Source organism: Mchenga conophoros, linkage group LG14, assembly GCF_057382185.1.
Source record: "Mchenga conophoros isolate Kocher_MC1m ecotype Shallow Benthic linkage group LG14, M_conophoros_male_GT1.1, whole genome shotgun sequence".
Classification (NCBI taxonomy): Eukaryota; Metazoa; Chordata; class Actinopteri; order Cichliformes; family Cichlidae; genus Mchenga; species Mchenga conophoros.
Window position 1 is genome coordinate 41,284,546 of NC_140539.1, and position 21,343 is coordinate 41,305,888.

Sequence of the window (21,343 nt, forward strand, 5' to 3'; positions counted from 1 at the left end):
TCTATTTTTCTGCTTATATAACTCTCTTTGCAGTGAAGGGTTAAAGCATATCCCTACTTTTCATCAGCTTTTTCCTCTCGCTCTTCCTACTTTTTCTGCTTTCTAAAACAAGCCTATATACATCTCTAGGGAATGTATGTGAAAGAGAATAGTGGAGAGGTACTCAGAGTCTGTCCTGCTTTTGCATTTGGCGCGCACACACACACACACACACACACACACACACACACACACACACACACACACACACACACACACACACACACACACACACACACACACACACACACACGCGCGGAGAGCATGAAACACTCATTCTCTATTTAAGGACGACCAATTGTCCAGTAAAGGAGACCAAGCCCTACAGTGGTGTTACTTTCTATTTTTCATAAAACACCATACTGTAGTTGTGTATTCTTTCCCTATAGGCCAATGCTCACTTGACCATCGCATACTCAATGTGTTCTCAATTGAGCCTGAAATGGAAATGGTAATTGTGCATGTGTTTATTGCTATTCAAGCAATCTTGTGGACACTGGAAACCCCCTTTGATCAAAGCCACATTACTAAGTAGCAAACACAATAATTATATTCCCTCCCATGATAATACACCCCAAGGGCAGTTTTATCACTATTAAGGGAAAAGTAAGAAGCCTGACTTGTCAAATGATCAGGGTTTATAAGCATTTACGCAAAAATCACTGAAGACGTTGGATAGTTAAATCGCACCACTGCAACCGAGTCTCTGAATGCAGCTAAAAACTTTATACCCCAGTATAACTGCTAATTGCATATAGCAGAGGTGTGGACTCGAGTCACATGACTTGGACTCGAGTCAGACTCGAGTCATTAATTTTATGACTTTAGACTTGACTTGAAAAAATGTTCTAAGACTTGTGACTTGACTTGGACTTTTACACCAATGACTTGGGACTTGAATTGGACTTGAACCGGTTTACTTGAAAAGACTTGATATTTTACCCCAAATATAAAATTTAACATGCATATTATATAGAGATTGAAAATGTGACGTCATTCACGGGTAGAACCGCAAAGGATTCTGGGAACTCGTGGCAAGCGGTACTAGCGCATGCAGGCTTTCAATTAAAATCAGTTATACAGCGATAAAAAGAAACACAAAAATGTCAAGAAGCCGTTGTATTATTAACTGCAATAGCCGGTCGCATGACAGCCACGGGAAGCCGACGGGTAAAGAGATCGGTTGTTATCGGATTACGTCGTTGAAGAGAAATTGTTCAAGCCATGTTTCCGAAGTAACAAAGACGCGACGGATGGTCTGGATTGCAGCCATTCAAAGATCAAATATAACGTCCCAGAACACTCCAGCTCACAGGTTAGTCTGCTCCAAGCATTTACACGAAGGTCAGTCTGCTGTTGTAGTTAATGCGTCATTTTCATAACATAATTAGTGATATAGGTTACAAGCAAGTCTGGCGCTGAACAGAAATTGTCGCGCTATGCTCCTTTATTTATTGTGCATAAATAGTGAATTGTCCTGACACAATATTGCGTTTCGCTTCTGTTATTATGGTACATTGACAAAAACATATACTTTTATTCACAGGATAAAACAGGTTTTTTGTATCACTAATTGCCCAGTACGATTACAGCATACAATATTATTGTCACTGCTACATTTCTGTGATGGGTACCAGAAATTATTTCCACTACTAATTAATTACCATTGAGCTCAAAGGTCCTATTAATAAACGGTTAAGGAATGTGTATTTATGACGACAATTTGTGAGACTGGTAAACTTATGATACGTACGATGGTCTTTCGTTCTACACGGTGCATTTCAAGGTCCTGCACCCATCCGTCAGTAAACTGTACCTGGGCTTGTTGCAGTGACCTGAAGTTACTAAACTTCATGAGTGTATGCACTCACTCCAAGAAGCGTATAATTATAAATATGCATATAAATATGCTAAGATGAGATAGTTGACTTCATCTAACTAGCAAATGTTGTCCAGGCTACGTTGGTGATGCAGTTTTTTTTTAATGTGTATGATATTTTTGTCATGCGATTTTAAAGCCGGTCCTACAACCGCATCCAAGAATAACATGCAGCTTATCTCAGAACTGTCGGTGAAAATTATTCTTGGAGCTAGGTTTAATTGAGCTGCATTTTAAAGAGGTGCAATTTCACAATTTGTGTATATTTTCTAAGTTCACTATTTTGTCATGTGTTGAGAAAAACACAGATTTTAAAATTACATGGTCTAATATTTACATTTAGCATATAACTGCAACATTATTTTTTCGTTTTTTTTTTTTTTAAACACTCGAAAGGACTTGAAATTCAAAGTTTCAGGCTTGTGACTTGACTCGGACTTTTACACCAGTGACTTGAGACTCGACTCTGACTTGCCTGACATTACTTGAGACTTGACTTGAGACTTGAGGATAAAGACTTGAGACTTACTTGAGACTTGCAAAACAATGACTTGGTCCCACCTCTGGCATATAGGTCGGATCAGCTACCATCTGGGAGCTACTGTTAATCACTCAGTACTTTTAACAACTTGGCAATGTTTTAAAACCTTTATTAGTCAGGCTCGTGACAGTGAGATTAAATCTCCCTCTAAGCAGAAATCAGTTAAGACAATCTGATATGAGTGTGTATCCTGCTGATTTCCACAGAGCCCCGAGGCAGGCCACCTAATCTACAAAGCCTCAACACACATCCGCATGGATCAATGGATAACCAAGCAAATATTAGCACACGTCTCCTTTCACTCCAACTGCCTGTCAGACTCTCACTGGCCCAGTCTGTGTTGAGAAAATCACAAATGTGTTCAAAAACTTTGTGGGTGTCCATTGAGCAGCATGCCAGTTAATCCTGACAGGCTCTTAAAACTGAAAGGATCAAGCTGTACTGTATGTCCTTTGGGATGACAGTAACTGTCATTTACTGTTTATGGATCATTACATTGCAAATTAAAAAGGGATTAAATTATTAATTGAGTTTCGCTGAAATCTTATGAAGTCACTGTCATATGATTTGACTTATTTCTTTTTGTTTGTTATATTTTTTGGAAAACGACTTATGTCCTGGGAGAAAACAGCATAACGGTCATTTTGGGAAATGCAGTAATTGACTGCTATCTTGCGAAGAGGTACACGAAAGAGAGACATGTTACCATGTCTTCTCCTTTGCCCGGGGCCTTTAGGGGTCACCACAGCGAATCATTTGTCTCCATCTCACCCAATCCCTAGAATCCTCCTCTGTCACACCAAACCTTTGCATGTCCTTTGTCTTTGGCCAACAGTGTCACAGTTTCCACCGGCACCCTGTTGTCAAACAGCACCAAAGGCGATCCTTGTTAACCCGGGCCCCGACCGATCCAGTATGGAAATCTCTTTTCTTGATAATCTGCATGTTTAATGTGTTGCCATGTCTGCATAATAAATAAAAAGCTAATATTAGCCTGGATTTGATCTGATCCCAGTTTGCAGCCTTGTGTCACTGAACAATGTTTTCATTTCTTCCCAGTCTGTAACGTACTACACCAGAAATGGCAAAATATTGATATCGATGTCTGATATTGACTCTAATTATTAAGCTGTATTAGACAGACTTTTTGAAATTACCCTGACATTGTTTTAAATTGTTCTGCAGCTTATGTTAGCACATTGATCTCACAGATCTTACAAGATTACAAATATAATAGTCCAAATCATGTAGATCTGTCTTCCCTTTTAAGCCCTGTTGGCTTGACAATTGAAGCAAAGCTTGAGGAGAATAGTGCATGTCTAGAAATATGAGCTGTTCAGCTTCTGGGGGATGGATAATGTGGAATTTGGAAGCTATAATGTTTCTTTGTTAGTGTGCGTGGGTATGTTTAGTGTGGTATGTTTTATAGGCTGTAGGGGGTGTTGCAAATACGGGAAGAGGGAGACAAATGGGTTTACTCTGCACTGATAGTTCAGTGCCATATATTCTAACATCCTGCCATCTCGCTCCTTCTCTCTGCATCATTAGAGTTGTTGTCTGGGTTGCGAAGCCCTGTGGTGTGATATTGAACGTATTGTAAAAGAGTCACGCCCTGCACATTATAGCTGCTAACATACACAGACACATAGAGAGAAAGACAGCTGCACGAAGATGGTGCATGTGTCAAAGTTCTGAATTACTGCAGGGCAGTCCAGGGCAGCAATGCAGAGAGGACAATGAAAAAGAAACGAGGAGGAAGGGAGAAATAAGCTTTTCTGTCCTGCTTTAACATTCCTGTGGGATAGAAGAGAAGGGGAGGTTTTCAGCAGATCAATTTTAAAGTTTGTCTTTGTCAATACAGAGTTTGGCTCAGAATAGAAGAGGAACAGGCTGAGTGAGACATGTAACTATTATTAGTTCTTCTACAGAATGACAAAAAAGGTAAAAGCAGCTGGCTTTGCTCCATAAACAGACTGTATAGCATCGATGCTAATGAGGTAGGACAACAACAATCCTAAAAAACATCATTGCTAACCCCTCCCACACGTCCCACATGCAAAACACATGTATGTACCTTTATGTATCCTTATTTGCAGCACGTTTAAAGGCAAGAAATCCAGGTGGTCACCTGTGCAATCTACATAAAGGTTTATGGACTACTATTCCAAAGCCTCCATTTCACCCTATTAACTGTCACCATCTTAAATGATGGTCTTAGGATGGGAGGGTGGAAGGCTAACTTATAGGCCAACGCTAATTAGCTTGGTTTAGCAAGCTCAGTCCGTTGACTACAGCTGCATTGTGAAGACAAAGATGCCTGCTAATAGTGGTAAGATTTAAATAAAACTCTCAATCTGAGCCAGTCCCAGACCTGGGTTAGCAACTTGACTGAGACAAAGACTCTAGGTTAGAGCAGACAAATAGTAACCTAGAGGTTTGAGTCCTTGTTCAGATGGTAGCATCATCTCTCTGACAAATGTTTTTTTTTTTTAGATGTTTTCTGATATCTTCTACAACCTGAAAAACAGCAGTCAAAAACGGCAGAAATCAACATCTGCGCGCCCCCACGCCCGACACACAAACGAGGACTCTGACCAACCTCTGTCTGCTGTCCAGCTTTTCTGTGTCAAAACGGTTAAACGCTGCTATAAATAATGCTGCTACAGCTGCAGTAAACTCAAGATAAAAACAATTAGCATTAACACAGTTAGCATTCACTAAACAAACTGTAATGGCTTCATTAAATGTCTCATGCTCTAGTTTACACGTAAATATAAAAGGTGTTTTTATGTTGTCAGGCTGCTCATTCAGTACATTTCCTCCATGAGAAGAATATTATGAATACCAATTCATGACTAAAGCACACACATTAATAAACAGTGGTAGGCTCTCTCTTGAGCCTAAACAGAAGCTTAGCCTTGATTTTAAGTCTTCTTAATGAGTTCTGATAATTTTCTTTTACAGATAATGAAACGATATGTGACCTCTCATCCTGTGACAGCTGGGAAAGACACCAGTCCATCCATTAACCTGATTTGGATAAGTGGAAGAGAATGGGTAGATGGATTGGAGTGTGCGTGCTACAGCTTCTAGCTGGCAATCCATTTAGAAGTTAGAAGTTGTACTTGTGCTTTCTATGCTGCTTACTTAGCTCTCTGCAGCTTACCTTTGACTGGTCATTAAAAAAGGGTGGCAGAGACCACCCATGCTCATAGACCTGGGCAAACAGTGTTGTTAGTACATCCACCCTCTTCCGCTTATCCTTATCAGGGTAACGAGGGTCCTGGAGCCCATCTGCTACAAATAAGAACCTGGGCATTAATTTTGGTCACATAATTCCTAATTGTGGAGGATGAGTTAGTGGGAAAATATCCATATCTTTCGTGTATTACAGTAATATTACTAAGACTTATTTGGCGATTGACTCCCTTTTTGAGCAATTCAAGGAACTTCAGGTCTTTCACACAACTGTGTTGGCTTCAGTTTTCAGCCCCAGATGTTGGTGCATATGGACTTGTGTTAAGCTGTTGCTCTACATTTCATGGGCAACTAACTGCAATCTTCTCCTGAGCAGAGAAAAAACAACAGGCCACTCTCACTTAAAATAAATTTCATGTGACGCATGCAATATTGTAAGAGAATTATAAAGGGTGACAGAATACATCTGTGGACTTTGTGCTCATTAGTTCTGTCACAAAATACTAAATTTGAATGGAAGAATTTTATGAAATATAAAGGATGATCAGCTAGAAAAAGTAAGACACTGTCAATAAAATAAACTCTCACGTCTCAAGGTGAATACTTGTCTAAGAGCAAATAGTGATATAAAAACTCCAGTAAAATAAACATATTAGGCTGAACTCTGGTTTGTTTTTTATAGAACACGCAACAGAGATTTAATGTAGCAGATGAGAGGAGGTTTCCCAGGAAACCATATTCCAGCTTGTAGCTGCTGTGGCCTGTCACTAAGCACTTTTTTTTGTAATTCATTACACACACTGGACACACACAGAATCTGAACTGCTTAAGTGATAATGATACATTAAAATACTGGCACACAACCCATTTTTTTTTCATTTGTTTCTTTTGGTGTGCGGGAGAGTGATGCAGTGATGAAAGAGCATGAAAATCAGTTCAGTGATTTAGGTTTAATGTCCTGCTAGGCACACCGGTTCAAAAAATAATCACCTTTGTACATCCTCTGAATGTTCTGAGAAATAAAAATCGGTCCACTTTTCTATAGGGCTTTTCTTGTAGATCGCTGTATGTGTGAGTGTGAAGTCAAACTGCCAATGTTCTGCCAAAAATACAGAGCACAAACGGAATTGCTTTTCTTAGGTTTCGAAACGCTGCCACACAGTTTTGACTGAGCTCCTCTCTGCGCACTCTGTGTGTTCCACCACCCACCAAACAGCCTGAAGACTTGATGTGAACTCTGGCATGAGTGCAGCTCATTATTGCAATGTCACGGAGGTGGGGAGAGAATCAGATGATAGAAAATTCCATTTACATATAAAAACCTTGAGGTGAAATATAGTAGCTCATGGTTTTAGTGAGTGGATTTAAATTACAGCCTCTTTATTCTTTTACTTTCTACACTTTCATTCTGTCTTACTTAATCCCTGGAAGTCAAGGCTTTAGCAGAGAGAGACTGATTATCAGACACTCTGACACGGAGAAAAGACACTTACCATCTTTTCATTTCCTTTTTTTACAGGAACGTTATAATAACATAACTTTATATGATCACAGTATCAGTTTGGAACTGAAGCGGCATTCTGATAGATTGATCTACTTCTGCGGCGAGATGGCATTAGTGTTTATCAGACAAACTTGATGTCCTGCCAGGGAGAAGTTAGGAAAATGATGATGAGTTTGTGCATGTGCATCTGTGTTTGTGTCTGTGATACCAGAAAGACCACGTCCATGAAATATATTTCTCCTATATACCTAAGTAACGACTGCATAATTGTATGTGTGGATACGTGAATTGTACAAATGAACACTGTTATTAATTAAATGGCACTAGACATGTTAGTGGGTTAGTGAAAATGACATTTCCTGCCTGTGGCAAGTTTAAAGGTCAAACAAGAATGAATGTGTCCCTGGTGAGCGGCTATGTGGACACTTTTTGAAAGTAATATTGGAAACACTAAATCATCAGAAGAATGATTTAGAGATGAAGGCCTTGAAATGAGTTTAACAGCACCCAATTCCTGAAATACTTCTTGAATTATATGAAGACAGTGAAAACAAATGTATATGAAATTTCTGATGTGCCCTATAATAACATAAACCTGGATGCACTTTTATCACTAATTGTCAGGTCAAAGGCAGCAGGCTTCTGTATGTTCACTGGCCGCTAGCATAATTTTAGCTTAGTGGTTGCTCTCGTTTACATGTCTAATCTTCTAACAGCGAGTGACTGCCACAAAATTGGGAATAAATAAACATGTTTATGCACGTTGTTATGCAAGCCCTGACTTGGGTTCAGGAGATGAGGCTGGAGGTGAGTAAGAAGAGGAGGAAATAAGGGAGGGCAGGAAGCAGCAATGGAGGAAGAGAATGTAAAAATGTTATACACAGGTCAACAGAACTATTTGTGATCTTTAAATTAAAGGTAACTTATAAGGCTTACTACATTTATGTCTGTGGCCGTTCTCTAGCCACAGACATAAAATGCAATCAGGCTGAACTGCAATGCCCATCTTGGCATTTGGTAATCAAGAGGGTGACTTCCACAAACTGACGCCCACTTCTATGTATTGTTAATACATTTCTTCTAAGTTCATAAGAACGCATCAATTTCTTGTAAGATGTAATTACAAACTAATCATTGTACAGTATATAATTATGAGTACAATGTTCTTTTCTATTAATAAGTCAAAAATATTGGACCTTTAAGAAACTACCTGTCAGCTTCATAGTGTAACCCAGAATATAATTTGTGCACTGGCACTGCTTAACCTGAATAGAGTAAGAAGATTAGAAGCTAAAATAAAACTGCATAATCAGGAGAAGACAGCATCTGTTAACAGAAAGCTGTTAACAAAGAGTGTTACGTAAAGCATTGTCCTGCAAACAGCAATTATAATTTTCTACAAAATATGAAATTCAGATTTGTTTTTTTTACTTTTTTTTGACTGTTAGCTATTTGTGGTGTTCAGTCATCATTCATTCACCATAATCAAAACACGGTAAGCACTGGACCGCTATATTTTCAAATACAACACATTAAAATACACCACCGAGGCTCATGTCTTCTTGGAAACATTCCACAATTTCCCTGAAAGGCAAAATCCAACTCCATCTCTTCTCGTTCCTCTCATGCTTCACTCAGCTCAATCTGCACGCTCACAGCATTTTGTGAACCACAGTAAGAACCCATCCATGAGCAGATGAGAGGGCAAATCCAATCTGTTAAAAAGCCACAACTCAGCTCCACAGCCATACGGCTACCATCCAGCACTTGACCCAAATCTGGCTGTGCAGCACTGCAGTTGTGCTACCATGGAGCACTGACAGAGGCTTTTGTTTTTGGGAACAAATGTGTGTGGGTATGTTGTGCCGTGTGCATGTGTGTGTAAAACCACTGCGAGGGATTCTTGCTGTCAGCATGTGCCGAGGTGCTAATGAATAAACTTAGATGCGTTTCTTTTTATAATTCACCGCTGAGCCTGTGTGCAGTGCGCCTCCTTTTGCATCCACTTGAGCCAATGCTTAGCTCAGACCTTTGCAACAGGAAAGCACAGTGTCAATTAGCCATTAGATTACTGAAGCATAATTACAGTCTCATGGCTTCCAAAAGATTGAGAACAATGGGCATCGTTGCAACACATTCACAGTGCATGGGCTAAATATTTAGGTTATATAGCGGTTCATGAGGCTAATATGAGTGGCAAGCATTTGTAAGCCACTGGAATGGGGTGTTAATACAAACTGCAGCAACATGGGGATGATAGAATGTAATCCTTTCAACTCTATTTGGCCACATTAGCTAATATAAGCAATACAACAGACTCTGATCATGAATATATTTTACTGGTAGATTAATAAACTTAAATAATCACTGAATTTGGATAACCCTGCTATGTAGATAGCAATACTGCTTTTGGGTTTAGCACATAATGAATACGAATACGTGAGAAAGTGCTTCCTTTAAATTGTGTTGTGTATTCGTTTTCCTAAGGAGTGGGTTTTTATTATGAAAAAAGGATCAGAAAATGGAAAGGGGAGACAACTGAGGACTCTTGATGGAGGTCAAACATCTGTGTCTAAGCACAGGGTGAGTGCTGTGACACTATGAGGGAAAGCAAAGAGAGACTGTGTAGAAAGCAGTTGCCAGATAACAGAGAAGTAATCTAACATTCCTTGCTGTCAATATTTAAGCGAATATGCTTCTTGTGGCTCTTAAAATATCTTTCGTTTCCCCTCCATCTCTTCTCTCCCTGCTGTTCTCTTTCTATTGGTTTCTCATTCTTTTCTTTGTCCATGCATAAACACATTTTCTGATTCCACATCATCTCCCTCTCTCCCCATCCCGACTCTTTTTCCCTTCTTTACTTGAACAGATAAAAGTGTCGCCGCTTTTTGACAAGACACACTCGCTGGCTTCTTCCTCAGAGAGGAAGAGAAAGTTAGCAAATGGCTGACGGAAAGAAGAGAATTTTGATATATGCTGGTACAAAAGTTCACCGCCTTTAAGCAGCCTTTGATCAGCCCAGCACCTGTCTGCCGCCCGGAGGGCCACCACGGTTCACAAGGTCAGCTATGCAATGATCTGCCACTCATTTCTAGTACATTTGAAGTATTATAGCTGTAAGGTTTGCTACAGAGCAACTGCTACGATGGTGTCAAAAACAACATTTTCATCCTGAATGAAGAGATTCACCTTTTGCCCCACACTTAGAAAGAAAGTTACAGGCAAAAGACTGCTAAATGTCACTGCGAAAAGGAACTACGTGATTTGGGCTTTTTTATCTTCATTTTCTTGCAGCTCATCTCACATCACAACAGCGAATTGGTATCAAAGGTCCTTGCTAAGGAACTGAGGGCAGATCGAACATAGATCTTCTATTTAAAGGTGGGAAAAGGTGAAGACAAGCCACAAAAACATGGGGATATGAACTAGAAGGCTCACTGTGTCTTAAAAGAAACTGCAGGGCGCAGGTGGAGGGAGAGGTATTCCTGAGAGGGAAGTGCAGTCTGTTTGGATTACATCACATACATGTTTCTAACCTATTATGTCTCTGATCAGGATAAATGGGAAAGGAGGTGTCTGAGTATAAGCGAGGAATCGAGGGATGGAGAGCAGAGGACTGAAGTTTATGAAAAAGAAACGTTAAGTGTGAAGAGAAAGGCGAGAAGGGAGAAACAAAGGTTGAGAGGGAGGAAGGAGAGAGAGGGTAAAGAGAAGAGGGGAGATCTGGCACAGCACAATTTACTCTGGTTCCCTTTCTCTGGGAAGGAACTCAGGAGCAAATGGCAGTGTGAAATATTCAAAGGGGGACCAGGAACAGAAACATCGGCACTTAGTGACGTAACACAGCTGCAATGCCCACAGAACTCTACCCTGCTTGAAACCTTATTCCTGCATCCAGCTTTGAATTTCATTTCCAAAAGTTATGAAACAATGAGATAAATTTAGACCCAGTGAGTAAGTTTCCTGAGGAACTAATTCCAAAAATATTCTTTTGCTGCATCTCATTAGAAGGTTTGATGCATTTGTGATGCAAATTGTGAATCATGATTTCACGACAAAGAATCTTGATGAATATGCATGGAATAGGTTTGCACTCCCAGAAGCAGAAAAAGAAATGAACAGATACGGGCTATTCCTCTGTAGACCCAGGCATCTCCTGAAACTCTGACTTTAGCCCGTATACGCTCCTCTTGAAGGACTCTCACTATTACGCCTGTCCATCCCCTGACACTCTTCTCCACTGTTAAACCCAAGCTTGTCTTTCACCTAGAGCAACCCTTTAATCAAAATCTACCTGCTTGTCTCTTGTCTCTGTTACCATTCCAAGGTCACACATTCAATCATTTCCTCTTATCCAGTCAAAGTTATCCTTCTCCACACAGATCCCAAAGGACTCCTCTTCCAATATGTCCCGGGACAAACAGAGGAGAAAGTGTGCGCTTGTGTGTGCACTTATGAGTGCATGTGTATGAAAAGGTTGTACTGTAGCATTATGGATGACTTCAGACTTTAAGTGTGTGTGTGTGTGTGTGTGTGTGTGTGTGTGTGTGTGTGTGTGTGGGGTGGGCTATTAAAAGAGCATGTCCCTGGGCCACGCACCTTTCATATGAGTCCTCCCCCGGGAGACAGCAAACAGAGAAAATAGAGCAGAAATCCTTTGAGGGCACGCTGTGGAAAGGAGATGTCACCGAATGGGAGATGAGTGTTTGTATACAATTTAAAAGTCAGATTTGATACCCCGTGCCCTGCATAATGGCTGATATTTCCCAACAATGAAAAGAAAAATGGTCTGTAAAAAGTCCCGGGACACTGCATTGCAAGGCTGCCGCAGAATACGTGATGAGGTTGAGGGCTAATATATGTGTGCACTCCTCTCCCACATAACCTTGTAGTCAACAAAAACACGTGCACAAACACCGCACGGACAGTACACAAATTAATGTGCATGCGTGTGCGTGCAAAATGCTGCTAATGTCACTACATTATTCTGTTAGTTTGCTTGCATGAGCGATTTGAGTGACTCATAATATCATAGTGATGTTGCGTGACCATCAATCATATGATTAACACTGCAGTGGAATCAAAATACTACATACAAAATACAAGAAGCATGCAGTATTGAGTGTGTGTATTTATTAACCTTAACAAAGATTGCTAGGGTTCGGAGGTTCAGCAGTGTCTTTGTTCCGAGAGAGATTGAGGTGTTATTGAAGACAGCAGATGGCTGTAAAACATGTCACATATTATATACCAGGAGACAAGTTAAGAGCTCAGCCTCCTGCCCACTCTCTTAATTGCCGCACCTCACATCATATAATACCAACACCTACAAAATGATCATGGAGGGAGAGCGTTACAGATACAGAGGGGGTGTAGATAATAAAAAATGTGTCATTTCTCAGACCGTGTGATTTGTGTTTGATAAATGAAAAGAGAAAAAAGGTTAGAAGGGTGCCCTGTTATTCCCATTTTGATTGCAAAGACAAATACAGAAATGCTGCAGAGGGCAGGAGAGGAGTGAACATAGGGTGAACATGTAGGATAGATCAAGAGAGGGGCTTGAGGGGAAACATGGTTCATATGTTCACGTACTGTTTCCTCACCTCCAGCTGTGCCGAGGCGTAAGAGTGGTATCAGTGTGAGGTAACAGGCAGTGAGCCTGCAGGTGCTGTGTTTGAGGAAAAATAGAGTGACTGAAGGAGACTAAAGAGCAGAAGATTATCAACATAAATATCACATACTGTTCTATTTACTGAAAGTGAACATATATACACATATATCCACTTCCACACACACAAACACGCACACTCTGAAAGTCTTATTAATTCACCTCTAGTCGTTCTGTGCACGCTTTACTGGGTGGTGACGATGGATGGTGGGTGGAGGTAAATGAGAGTCAATGAGTTAAAGGACAAAAAGAATGCTCCTTGCCCACCGCATTGATTCTCAGCTCCGTGGGGTAATAACCCTAATGTTGTAGGCTCTGACCTCACATACACAACAGCTTTAATTAAGAGACGAGCAGCCACAGACAAAAGGAACGATCTTATCTTAATCTCTCTGGAATTAAACATACACTGAAAATACAATGTGTAACTATGGTTCAGCAAGTAATAAGAGATTTGTTTTCTTGCACTGAACTGAAGTCATAATTGAGACAAATCACAGAAGCATTATGTAAAGGATGAGGTTTCCTTTTGCAACCTCCCAATCACGGTCTCTTTTTCTCTTCGCCTCTTTACTCCCTCACCTGCAACAATGTCTTATTTTCTGTGTAATTTGTGGTCACATGCCCTTTTTCCTGGCACAAGCAGCTGTCCGTCAGATTTGCAAGTCTGCTGCTTTAAAGCCAATTACAAAAATAACCCTTTTTTGCCTTAGAATACACATGGTTCTGGATTTCCAGTCCATTCAAACACACCGGAAAGAAACCTTTCTTTCGGCCTTCTTAAGGAAGTCACTGTGTAAAACATTTTTTAGAAAGCTGTTTTATCTTGTCAACCATCAGGATGATCTTCTAGTTTTTGAAGCCTCACTTCTATGTGAAGACCAGTGTGGGCAAAATCAGGGCAGTTTACTTGTAAAGTAAAGGAACTCTACAATACCTCAATCCAAAACCTAAATTTCACCCTGCCCCTAAAACATTATTACTAAATAACAATCAATAAAGCATATGAGGGATGATAACAGAAAGCACAATGCCTCACCATGCTCTACTACTTTAAGTAGGGGGAAAAAAAGAGGAAGGAAATTACACCAATCTGGTACTTGGAAAGCTTATGAGCTCTTAGACTGGCAATCAAACACAATCACACACATTCCACCACGCTGACTGGATGACTCATGTAAAAACAGCTTCTTCTTAGATGCAGTAAATGTTATACCAATCAACAATATGAGAAAGGGAAAGGCAGCATGCTCTAGACAAGGAAGGATATTTGCGTAGTATTAAGCTACATGCCTTCATTACAAAACAAATGAACAAAATAACAAGACCTCAGTCACACAGGCTAAGTCACCCCCCTCTGGACACTATAGAAACATGTCTATTTCCCAAATGGCTGAAATCAGGTGAAATCTGTTGAAGAGAAAGTGCTGGCCTAAAAATCTCTTTGAGTTTGCTTCGGTCACCAGCGGATTGCAACGACTGCTGGGAGTTTACGTGGAAGATGCTGATATTGTGAAGAAACCAGAAACTGAGACCACCTTCAAAGAAAAGTTCTGTTTTACTACTGAAACCAAAACACTTGAGAGGGCACAAATTTTACTCTAAAAGTGGTCTCAGTTTCTTGTATGCATGGTTTGACTATCACGTATGCTTCTGAAACTCCATGCTAGTTAAAGTATCACATTCTGTACATTCTGCCTGTCATGCTGAAGAATGCCACATTAAAACTTTTTCACAATTTGCATAATTTACACATGTGAGTGATCTGCGGTGTACTCATTTGTTTTTCACTTAAAAGGACACACATTTTCCACAAACTGTATTATTGTTGAACTGCAGTTGTCCTAATGTTAACAAACAGAGCTCACCGTGCACAGCTGGGGTAAGAGGAGCGAATAAAGCTGAACAGAGGCATAAAGGAGGACAAACTAATGTTGACACTGGGGTGTAATGATTCAAATTTTCTCCCTCTCTGTGCTTCCATACACTCTCTCCCACACAATAAATGGATGGAAATGAGAGGCAATAAAAGGATGAGATGAAATCATTTTCAAAGCCACTATATTTATTTTCCTCCCATCTCCCTCGTTAAATGCTGTGCTCGGCCGATGATAACCAACACACGCAAACACAAACATGCATGTGGGCCAGCAGCAAAGACACAATCATACAGAAGTACACACTCAGTGTTTAGACAGAAATACTGGGAAAAAGTAATGAATAAACACCAAACATGCAATATATGCAGGGCACAGACACGTGCACAAAGAGGCAGACAAATAAGACCAGAAATCTGCCCTTATTAACCTCTCATGCACATTTCCTGGAACCTTCAGGTGATGGGGTAATGCATGAATACTGACATCTTGACCCATGATGGGTGCTTCTAGTAATTTTAAACAGCACACGATCCTTTAAGTCTGCACCTACTGCAAATATCCTCATTTGAATACAAACCTTTTCCTGCAACCTTTAACCCTTAAGGCCTTGACTTTCTCTGCCTATTAACAGACTGGATTGCTATGTGTGTTTGCATGTGTGTCTGTGTTTTCTTATGTGTGTTGGATTGAAGCTAGCTTCTTTATATGAAGCTGGTTTAACATGTTTTGAATCTCAGGGTTGTATTAGCAGTTTTTGTGAACTGATCTTCAGGGAGAAGAGAGGGAAGTTGATCATAGGGGTATTTTTAAGACCTTTTCTTTGCAAGTGGAAGGTTTTACATGCAGATTTATAATAGTGTATGTTATATTACATCATTTAGCACTTACATGGTTATCCAAGTCAATTACATTTTGACTGCCAGAGACAGCTAATTAAATACTCATATACTGTTCTAGTTTCATTGCCTTTAGATAGGGCTGCCACGATTAGTCGACTATCAAAATCGTCGACGACTGATTTAATAGTCGACGCGTCATTTTAAGCTTTGTAAGATCACAAAAGACGCAGGAATAAGTAGTAGGATTTAAGAGTGTAATAACACACTGAAACAGAAGATGGCAGCACTGCATGTACAAGGATGCCAGCTGCCGTTAAACCCCGAAGAAGAAGAAGTAGCTCTGTCCCAGAATTCATAGCGCAGCCCAGCTCAGTTTACAACAATGGCAGCTACTTAGTTTTAATGTTACTCTTATTATTCTTTCTGGGTCACAAAATAAACGTTTAACATATTTTCTGGTGAGAATGTAGCTGTGTAAACCTCAAATTTCTTCTACACCACATATTTTCAAAAGCGCTCCGATGTTTTCGGAGACGTCTGTTACCGACTAACTCAAGTTAGCTAGCTAGCTAGCAGGAGTTCAACGCTCACTAGAGCCGGTGAGAACACTGGACTCCCGGCAAATCGTTTTCAAGCCCGTCTTTCGCTACTCAGGTTAAACATATATAAGTCACTTAGATACCTTAAAAATGTTATTGTTTGGCTTTTTTCAGTATTTTATTTGTTCCTGAGTAAATCGGTTTGGCTGAGATTAAAGTTATAGTTTTTACACAGCTGAATAAACGTCAAGCAGACAGCTGATTATCAGAAGTGTGAGATGCTGGAGAATATACTCCGGCGTCCCGTTATATTATAGATAGCAAGGAGCAGACGGCTGAGTTTATTAAACTCACAGATCACAATCTGCAAATTTCATTTAAATTTAATAAACTATCATCTTGTCTTTATTTTTAGTTAGCACATACCTTAAACACTTAAAGCTGTAAGCTAATGATAGTTATATAAGAGCAGATGCACGCTGCTGCAATAAGCTGTAGGCTGTACGTCCAATGGATGCATGATCTGATTAGTCGACTAATCGCAAAAATAATCGGTGATTAGTCAACTATCAAAATAATCGTTTGTGGCAGCCCTAGTTGAAAATGAGGATCATGTCTGCAACCCCTTGCAGTCAGGGTCTGAGGGACCCAGAGTCCATGAGCAGTTTTGGACTTATATTATATGTTATATGTATATTGAATGTATTGTGCTGCTGTCCATAGTTTTCCTGCTTGCAGGTGTGTGTGTGTGTGTGTGTGTGTGTGTGCAGGTAGGACAGTTTACAGGCACCATCAGCCCTGGTGGGTGTGCCCTGCCAGGTGGCTGGCCGCACCCATGATGATGATGATGCCTCACACCTGCAGCTGATCAGTCTTGTCTGGTGGGAGCTACTTTAGAGAGTTGCTGAGCTCCCATTGATGTGGGATCGTTGCGTGAGACTTGCCGTCAGTTCTCCAGCTAGTCGGTTTGTGAGTGTGAGCTTGCCAGTGAAGTTGATTGTACAAACGGCTGCCTCTGTGATTTCCCGGAAGGAGTGCAGAAACGAGAGGGCAGCAGGCACAGAGTACACGGGCACTAGGGAGCCAACACACAGAGCACAGGCACTTGGAGAAGACACGGAGTGGGAGTCGGGGACGCACAGGGATTTATTGTTGTGTGGATTATCTTTACGTCACTGTAACTAAACGCACTGCATTCATCAAAGAGTCCAGCGTTTAGGTCCTCCTTCCCCACATCCCCACGGTCTGCCAGCGCAGCCGTGTCACTTGCAGTCAGATCCATCTTTGAGTTTAGTCCCCTGCCTCAAAGAGACCCATTGCAAATGAGGTAAACTCACTGATGCACAACCCGATACCGTCCATCTGATACCAACGTGTTGGCAATCTGTCTGCAGTTATACATTAGGTGGCTATTATTTGCAAACCTTTTCCAGTCTGTCTGTGAGTAGTTACAATTAGTCCAAGTCAGACCGTGACTGTTTGTTTCCTTGTGATCAAAAGTCTAGCCCAGAGGTTAAATGTCCAACACCCTCACAGCCTAACACCAGGAAACCACAGGCGTTTACTAGGATGGTATTGTCCTATTTTTCCTCTGCTATGAGCCATTAACCTGCATTCACACTCGAGAGATCTGCTCGTTGCACATGTCTTTGATGCTGAATGCTGATTGCTTGCGCACATGCCAGGTTCCACTTGCCTAGATAAAGCACAGGTTTATATTACTAGGTCATATATCAATCACTATTAACTCGCACTTTCATTGGCAGTCGCTTCAAACACTCACCTGGAAGTTGAGAAAGGTTAACCTCAGGTCCTGCCCACTTTGTGTCGCCAGCGGTAATTTTGCCTGTGATCCCTGAAAATTGTCAAATGTCATTCACTTTATATGGTCTCTGGTTACCACGTCACTTCCAGGGTAGACACAGCTTAAGGTGGTAAAAAAACAAACCCTTAAATTCTATTTTCCCAACAAGCACAAGTTTGGTGATGCCCTCCTCCCTAAGTGTATCCAGACTACCGTGATGAATTGATTGTCAGATGTGTTTGTGTCGGGGGAATAGCAAGTGTCCTGCTGCTGAGTGATTTATAGAACCAGACTCTGAAGGAGAGACACCTCTCTCATGGATGACAGCATGGCCACTGTCATTTGGTCAAAGGTGCAGAGAGAAGGAGATGCTTTTCTGTCTGTCTCTCTGTCTCTCAGCTGTGTGTCTGTTTGTGTTAGTGTATGTGGAAAAATGGATGATTAGGAAGGTAGGCACTTGTGTGTCACAGAGAAATGATAGAAGTGTGAGCCATACAAAGGCACTAAAATGATAGTGTATTAGCAATTGTAATTGCTGAGGTAAAGTGTCAAGTTATTGCATTTGTTATTAACCTCTGGAAATATCACCTTGAGGTTTAACAAAAACAAATAATAAACTCCAAGTCCCAGAGTCATTGTCATTATAATTAGTTGTTAATTAGTTTTTTAATTGAAAGGAAGAAAATGCCCTTTTATTTGTGTTGCATAAAAATGAGCCCTGCATGGTGTAAAAGTTTCTTTTCTCCACATGGAATTATTCAAAGCACCTCGATTTTCAGAACAAAAAGACAAAAACCAGTAGTTAAAGAAACAAAGACGACACGGTGAATCGTTTTAACACGCAATGAACTCAGGGAACTGTAAGGTGCTCTTAAAGGTAAAAACAATGAAAGTCATTCTTAGGTAGGTCTAGTCTTTGTAAGCTACATAATATGTATACGAGAAATAAAGATGATTCACAGACTGAACAATCGTACTATACTGTGTAGAGCTGTTGCTTCAAATATCCAAGTTTTGATTTCAGTACAAAACATCTCGCCATAATCTACAAAACCCAGTGAAGTAACACTTGTCATCAAATTAAAACATTACAAAGACGGCTCCCAGCGAGTAACAAGTATCATTTGTAACTGTTAAACGTACAACAACTATCGATGTTGTGCAATGAGTCGAAAACTGTGTCCACTGGGTTCTGAAATGAGGGAATGCTGTAAAAGCTGGAAGGATCAAGTGTGAAGGGGCGAGTAGTATTTGCATAAATTACAGCATGAATCCTTTCCTCCAGGTCCATCTTCGTAATTCATCTCCACCAGCCCTCCCTTCTAGCCCACACCATTGCCCTCTTGCTCCCATTATAACCAGCAATGCATGAAATTCTCTCTTTCATAAAGACCAGCAGACATTCTCTCACATGCACTTACACCGGTTCAAACGGTGACTACTTTATTAACTCTGGATTGATATTTTTAAGAGGAGGAAATTATCGAAGAGTTTACTTTCAGTGTGCTTCTTTATGTCAGCGAGAGCACAGCAGCAACACCACTGTCACCGCAGGTCAGAGATAAAAAGCAGACACAAAGAAAACCCAAACATAAGGAGGAAAGACGTTTTGAGTGATTGCAGAAAGTCTTGCCTAATTTATTTGTGTACGTAACATGTTATAAAAAGAACTTTATGTTAAAATCATTTGGTGCTTGACTTAATATCCACTATGGTAAGAAGGAGCTGTACTGCTTGTCAATACTTTGATGTGAAGCGGTGCCGACCAGTCTCTGTTTAACAAGGAACAGCTGCTGGAGGCTTTAATGGGATCATTGATTTCAATGGGTAATATTTGGTTTGCTCAGGCTTTAATATCTTTATTCTCTTTTCTTTCATATCTCTTGCTTGACTTCTACACAGCAAATCTTTTCAAAGTCAGCCTCTTATTGTCTTTCTTGTATCATGTTGTTTTTTCTCCTCAAGCATTTTATCTTAGTATGCAACACATGTGGCAAATCTCCTCTCCTCTCCTCTAACTTCATGTAAACTTTATTCTTTTTGCCCCAGTTAACATCTAGTAAATGATGCTTTCTGTCTCTTTTTGCAAAAACTTGCATATTTCCAGATTTCTGGATTAGAAATTACGTCGTCTTTCAGGTGTGCAAAACTAATATTCCAACATATCTAACCAGAATTAAGTGTCATACAAATGGGGGATGATATATTTCGTTAGATAATGTTGTTTGATAATGCTATTACAAATCGACTGTATGGCCTCCCATTAATCAATATGACAACACTTCAACATAAGGCAGGTGAAGCACTCTGTGAGTCTCTGTGCCAGTATATTTATTATTAGGCCGAGCACTCAAATGTGCAAATAACCCTCCACACATTAACCCAAACTTCCTCCCTGTTTTACTTTGTCTCACTTGGTTGATAGGTCATTAGTCATTCTGCACTGCTGCTAGCTATAATGATTGCCTGCTCTCGTGCTACTTTTCCTTTGCTTTTCCAGTCCTCACTGTCTTCTGTATCCACTGAGTGGGCTGTTAAAGTAGCAAGCTGTGGAAGGGTTTTTCAGCCAGTGTGGATGAATGCGGCTGCAGTGTGCTGGTGTGATCTGGAGTGAGCTCTGGAGAGCCTGGAGGTTTTGCTCCAAAAGCAGTTTCGATAGGATAAAAGTTTAATGATTCCTCTAGAGAAACTGGGTCATAGCAGCTGGAGAGATGTTTAAGTATATAAGATTATGAACAAAAGCACAAATTCTATTATGAAACAATGTCTTTGTCATACTAATGCACTGCCTCAATTACAAATAGTTCTTGCTTTGCTTGCAATCATCAGATTGTCTGGATGGTATCACTAGGACACGCAGGACATTTAAAAATAGAGAAATAAGATATATAATCCCTTTTAGTTAATGGGGAAGTCAGTATGTTACTATAATTTTAGAGAGTATGGAACTTTTGAAACTCAGTAATGCACAGCAGTGACTGGGAGTGGATACTATGCCTCTACCACCTGGTCAGTACTGCACAGATGTATGTAGACTTGACAAAACAGTCTATCCAGTAATGGTAAATGTACTTAGCAACAATATTTCTCATGAGATGAAATTTTACAAATCTTAAATAAATCATTATGTGTTTGAGCTTGAATTTAACCTGCATGAACTTTCGCAGCAACAAATACTGCAGTCTGATGTTTCTGTTTGGTAAACATTACGCTCATTACCTGCAGTCACAAACCATACATAAAATGTTTTCATTCTAAACCCCAGTTAATAGATGTACGTGTGGGAAATACCGTAAAATGCCAAGTGAATTGTAAAGTGTCGACTTCCAGGACATACTAAAGATAATCTGGCTAGGAAGTTTTAACTCTGCTGTTTCCAAGCAACTGTATAGTAACTCTCTGCACCACTGGTTATTTCTATGCTGCAATAAATGCCTTTAACACTACTCATA